Source organism: Aptenodytes forsteri, unplaced genomic scaffold, assembly GCF_000699145.1.
Source record: "Aptenodytes forsteri isolate BGI_AS27 unplaced genomic scaffold, ASM69914v1 Scaffold136, whole genome shotgun sequence".
NCBI classification, from domain to species: Eukaryota; Metazoa; Chordata; class Aves; order Sphenisciformes; family Spheniscidae; genus Aptenodytes; species Aptenodytes forsteri.
The window spans coordinates 1,969,078-1,975,540 of record NW_008796111.1 but is presented as its reverse complement, the minus strand read 5'-3'; positions in this window follow the sequence as shown (position 1 = coordinate 1,975,540).

Genomic DNA, 6,463 nt, shown 5'->3' with positions numbered 1-6,463 from the left:
AGTGGGGAGTGGGGCTGGGGAAGACAATGGGGGGGTCTTTTTTTGGGGGGTCGGGGGGGCTCCCCAGCGCAGCCACCCTGGGAATGGGGAGCAAACAGCCACACAAAGCGCAGACAAAGCCAGAGCCAGGGCAAGAGCTGGGAAAGGCAGCCCTTGGCCGCGAAAGGCAGCCCTTGGCCGGGAGTGCTGGCTGGGGGCTGCCCCGGGGGCGGCAGAGCTTTTCCTGGCTCCCCTTGAAGCGGAGCGCTGAGCTCATGGCCGCTCCAGAGGGATGTTCTGCTCTTGCTCAACTCCCCCCCAGCGGGACCCAGGGAGAGGCCGTGGCCAAGGGCCGGCTCCAGGTGAGGCTGTGCACCGAAGGCCAAATCCTGCCCCGGGCTGAGCACCCCTCCTCTGGCCCCCAGCGCCTCACTGACATCAGCCCCACTCCTCCCAGACACAGGGGCTGGGGGCTATTAGGGACCACCCATCCCACATCCCCACACACAGGACAGTGGGACCCTCTTGTGCATCCCTCTGCCCCACACGTCCCTGCAAGCCTGGGCTCAGCCCAGCCCGGTCCCGGGGTGGGCAAGGACACCCCTTTGCAGGCTGAGCCGTGAGCTGTGCTGGTGGCCTGTCCCCCTCCTGTCCCACAGCCAGGGCTGTGTGCTTGCATGCAGCCGCTCACCTGCAGCCCCTTGTCCCCCCCAGGCTTTGTACCCCCAGCCCCACACTCACTGCAAGCTCGGGGGGGGTCTCCCACCCCACTGTGTCACCAAACCTACTGCAGAGCATCCCCAGCCAGTGTCCCTGTGCCCCGACTCCATCCTGCACCCCAGCAGTGAGCACCTCTCTCCAACACTGCTGGCACCATGAAACCTCAACAGCTTCTCCCCATCACCAAATTGATCCCAGCCAGCCCTTCCCACACCCACCAGTGCTCCCAGTCCCAGGAGCACCTGCACTAGCTGGGCTTTAACCCCGTCCTTGCTGGTGGTTAAAGCACAGCAAAGCCAGGCACAGCCTCTGGGTAACCACCGCGGTTTGGAGCCTGCGCCCGTCCTCGCCCGCTCCCCGGCACGGGGGATAAATCCCCGGGTGCCCCCCACCGTGCGCTGGCACAAGACACCTCCGAACAAAACCCCCTGTGCAAACACAGCCTCCTTGTTTAGACGGTTAGGGCATCCCAAAAATCATTAGTCAGCCTCGTTAAGAGAGCAAACAAAGATGGGCTGGCAGGGAGGCCTCGTGGCACTCATTTCCAGAAGACTTGGCAGGGCAGAACGGCAAACGCGATCCCGCGGCACGTGAAAAGACTAATCCAGGCTGCGAGCCCCCCTGCTCGCCAGGCAAGCTGCGGGGGGGGCTGCCGAGGGGCACCTCCATTATGGGCTGTGAGGCACAATTACAAGATATTAATATCAAGCTTCCTCAGCAGCCATTGCGTGCCAAAAGTGACCCGACAGCTCCCAGCCCGCTGCATCGACAAGAGGGCTCGGAGAAGGGGACGGCGCAGGTGGGCGCAGCACGGCTGCAAGCGTCTTTGCTGCAAAAGAGAAAAAGAAGAAAGGATGCGGGCACTGCGGGGGGGATAGGACCTGGCAGAAGAAAAGCTGTGTCTGGATAAAGGGAGGTGGAAGGAGCAGTGTTACAGGGGTGAACGGTCCCTGACGTGCCTGGAGCCGAGACCTGACAGCTCATCACAGCGTGTGGGCACGGTGCCTCACCGACTGCCTGCCAACACAGCTCAGTGCATCCCCGTTTGCAGCCATGCTGGGATAGCCCGGCCACCGCGCGCTGCTGGTGCCACCGCAGCCCCGTGCTCAGGGCACACAGCACCGGGTGGTCGCACCCCCAGCCCAGCTCCTGGCCCCGCTGAGCGCGAGGGCAGCTTTGGGGGCTGCAGGAGGCAGCAAGCCTGACCCGTGCCCCCCTGCAGAGCCCGCCTGCCTTCCCCCGGCTCACCCCGCGGCACATCACAGACCACTGGTGCTTCGTTACTGTCATTAAGCTTTTATTTCCACTGTCACAAAGTTCCTGGGTTTTGTTTTGTTTTCTGTTTTGTTTGCTTGGTTTGCTCTTGAATTCATCTCAAGACAAGGCAGCAGGGCATGCAAGCCGAGACACCGGCACGGACGCACAAACAGGCTTCATCTTTACAAACAAGGCTCTTTGCTGGAGCTGCTGTTTCTCAGCCCGGGGCTCGGCTGCCCCCCGGGCAGGGGTCCCATGGGACATGGCACCCAACCCAGGGGCTGGTGGCCGCAGGAGCAGAGAGAGAGAAGGGAAGGACAGCTTTCCTGCGGTGCCGCTGGAACAGTCAGGGCTGGCACGTGTGACTGAGACCCCCAGGCTGTGCACTGAGACCGGGGCCATCGGCTCCCTCCTTCGCTCCCAGCCCTCGCTCCTGCCCCACCGGCCACCGCCCCAGCCGGACCCCTCCCCTCCAATGCCCCCGTGAAGGAGGGGTGGCTGATGCCCTCTCAAAATACCCCAGATCCCCGCCTTTACCCCAGGGCTGGGGACGATGGGACAGTGAGCTGGCTGCGGGTCACCCACCCACCCTGTCCAAACCCCCCTGACCCTAAATGTATGGGAAGAGGGCAGCTCTGCCAGCTATTTCGGCTGCCCCCATGCCATGCCTGGCCCTGCTTCAAAGCCGGCCCTGCTCCAAGCGGGGCTCAGCCCCAGACCCCGAGACTCTTCCACCCCCCGGGTTAGCGCAGCCCCACGGCAGCCGGTGGCAGACGCTTGCTTGCATCCCTGCCCGCTCGGGGGGAGCAGTGGCTCTGGGATGGGGGTCCCACAGCCTCCACCCCCTCCATCCAACTGGGATGCTGTGTCCTGCCGGTGTGGGAGGCAGGCACCGACGCGCACCCGCTTCTGCGCGGTCGGGTGAGATGCAGCCAGTACCCGGCACAAACGAGGTCTGGGGTCCCCCATAAACAAAACACACACCCCCCCCCCTCCATGAACCCGGCAGGGAATGCTCCCGGGAGCTGTGCAGTCTCATTACAAAGCGCAGCAATTAAAGGGCTGCCCCGAAGGAAAAACCCGCTTCGCTTCTCTTTCTCTCTCGTCCTGGTTTGCGCAGTGATGAGAGGGTGGGAGGGAATCTGCCCCCAGAGCCTTCTCCCATGTCCTTGCTCTCGGGGGGAAACAGCTCAGCCCAGCCCAGCCCCAGAGCCCAAGGAAAGACGGTTACAAAGCAGCAACAGTCAGCGCACGAACAGAAAAGTGAAAAGAAAGGAAAAGTACAGACACGGCATTTTAATGGGGCAACACTGACGGGGACAAATGAGAGGTGGGGGGGGGACACACGCTGCAGTCGCCGGGGCTGGACCCTCACTTCTGCCTGGCTGTGGTTCGCATCCCCTTCCCATCACCAGGGCTGCAGCCAGCTTTATTTCAGACAGGCATCAGGAACCCCAGTATAAACAGAAACAAATCAGGTCTTGTCGGCTGTTCGATTTTAATAATGAGCAGGTGAAAAAGAAGACCAAAATTAATCATTCAGTGATGTAAACTCCAACCCAGCGGTTCATGCCCCGCTCCCTCGTGCTCAGGGAGCACGTGCCTGATGCCAAACCCTCATGGTCGCAGCCGTGAGCCATACCCAGCGCCCGCGCTCCCCTGGGCGCAGGCATCAAATCGCTCTCCGGAGGGGGGATGGCTCACCCAGGTCATTCCACTGATGGGGAAACTGAGGCACGAGGAAGTTAAGGCCAACATTTCCAAGCGTGAGATGCTTCAAGCCTTATTTTCAGCGGTACCGAGAAGCTGCAGATCCTGGTGATGTTCAGGAGTCGGGAGCCATCGGTGCTCCCCAAAGGGAGGCTAGAAGTATCCAAGCCAGGGCCCCAAATCCATAGCCGGGGGGGAATACCAGAGCCAAAATGATTTGCTCGGGGACGCTCAGCATGCCAAGAGCAGGACAGGACAGACCACACACTGAGACCCGCCACGGGGCTGGAGCCAGGACCCAGGACAAGAGCCAGCCCCGACCCCGCAGGAGGGGCCTCTGCCTGGGAAAACTCACCGTCGCCACCAAACCAAGAGGGTCCTCACAGCCAGCACAGAGCTTCTGAATGCAGGCAAAAAACTTTTTTCCTTTTTGCTCTTTTTTTTTTTTCTAATGTGCAAATATTTAACAAGGGGCAAGGGAGGACAAGGCATTGGGCTCCATCCCTGAGCCCGCCAGCAGCAGCGACAGCAGGAGGTTGCTGGCAGCAAGGGCAGCACCAGCATGGTGGACGCTGAATTTCTGGGGTCTGAAGCTCTCCCAAGCCAATGCTGGTCCCTCGCCCCACCCGTGAGGGGGGCCACACACCCACTGCTCTTGCAGGGCTGCCTCCCCGGTGAGACATCGGCAAGCACTGATGGAGCTCAAAGCATGGCAGGTCCTCCGAAAATTAAAAGCCTTTCAGGGGAAAGTGTCAGAGCAAATGAGGTTTGCCTTTGCCTGGGAATTATGTTAAACATCGTGGGGTCCATCATTTATTAGCAGAGGCGATTACAGCAGTGTCACATTCATTGGGAACATCGATTGGCACCAGGAAGGGACCGGTCTGGCAGATGAGCGTTAGATAAGTTGGAGGCACTGCAAAGATCTACCCAAGAGAGTTGCGTTTTGGCCACAAAGCATCAAGGAAAAGGAGTTTCCATGGGAGGGAGCGAGGTGACACCCTCCAGGAGCCCCCAGCAATGAAACATGGGCACCCTCAGGGGCAGGAACCACAGAAGAGGCAGAAATACTGCACGTGGATGTGAGGTCGGTCTCCTTGGGGATGGGGAAGGGCGGTTTTTTATGGGCATCAGAAAGTGCCACCAGCACACAGCCCCAAAACTGGGGAGCAGGGCTGCATGGCAAAGTACCAGCATCGCTTGGCTGGAGAGTCTGTCCCTGCCACGCTGGGAGGATTCAGACCCCGCTGGGGCACCGTCTTGTCTCCTGCATCGTGGGACACCTGTGAGAACGTCCTCCACGTCCAAACGTCACATCCCCCCGCCGTGGGGACAGTCCCCTGGCTGGGCTCCGCCGCGGGAGCTGCAGACATCCCGGCAGACAGTGGGACGGAAAGATGCCACCACCATCAGCTGGACCAGGGATGGAGGGGTGAGCCCCCAGGGTGGTGGGAGAGCGGCATCGGGGTTGCTGGCACAAAACACGTCGGAGCAGGAGGTGTTTGCACCCCGGCTGGCTTTAGGGGTCCCACAGGCATCTTGCACTTTGCTCCCGAGGAGATGCAAATCTCTCCTCCCCCAGGGCAGGGGCCAAAGCGGATGGAAACGGAGCTGCGGCATCCACGTAACGCTCGTCCTCCAGCGGAGATGCCAACTGGTGTCCCGCAGCGTGTGTCCCGGTGGGGCTGAGCCCTGCTTGGGCACATCCCGGAGTGGTGGCGGGTGATGGAGAGGCCACACAGGCACCGCTCACGGCTGGGGGGGCCATTTCCAAGCCCCATGCTCGGGTGTCTCCAGGTTTGTTTCCCCAGCCCTCCGCCTCCCCCAGGGCGGGCGCAAGCGGCTCCACTTTGGGGAGCAAAACCTCCCATGTCCTAAATGAGGAGCAAGGGGATAAGGAGACACCCCGACCTGTGCATCTTCCAGCCTGGCACCCCCGAGGCAGGAGCTGCAGCATCGCCCCAGCCGGGATGCGGGGGACAGAGCGAGTCATCCCCACAGGCATGCCCTCTGCTCTCCCAGCCCCGCTGGCACACGGGCTAATTCCCAGCCAGCTCCCTGGGGCTCAAACAGACCTTCCCACCATTTGCAAAACAGAAAATATTAAAGGAATATTTGCTTGAAAGCAAAATCCAACTCTCGTCTCCATTAATACTTTTTCATGCAGTGAGAAAATGAAAAAAAAAATGGAAATAAGGACGTTCTGGTGCCCGGCGATTTCCTCGCCCTGCCCAACCGAGGGATGGAGCGGGCTCGGTCTGCTCAGAGCCTGGGCTGAGCTTGCAAAGGCAAGGTTCAACAGAAAAATGCAGGAAACGGGAACGGGAAAAGAAGCTACAGCATCCCCTTAAAACAGCAGCCAGCCCACGGAGCTCGGGATACGGGGGGGCGGGAGGAGATGGGGGAAGGCAGATTTTTGGCTTCATTGTTATTGCAGGCTCCCGGTGCCCCGCAATAGTGTATGAGCATGTAAACCTTACATATCATCACCTAGGTGGTTGGACACACACACGAGAGACTAAACACGGCAGCAACATTTACAACAAATAAATAAGGATATTGATCGTCGAAATAGGCATATAAAAAAAAGCCTCACTTTTTTCCACCAAAGGAAAAAAAAAAAAGAAAAAAAAAAAAAGAAAAAGCACAATACTGTCTCACCAAAAAAAAAAAAAAATTAATATAATAATATATATCCCTAGTGAGCCAGGCCGGGCTGCCAGTGGCATCGCAGGTGACGCCAGGACTGTGTTCCCAATCGCCGTCGGTGCCTCGGCTCCCCGGCCGCCCCGCGCGG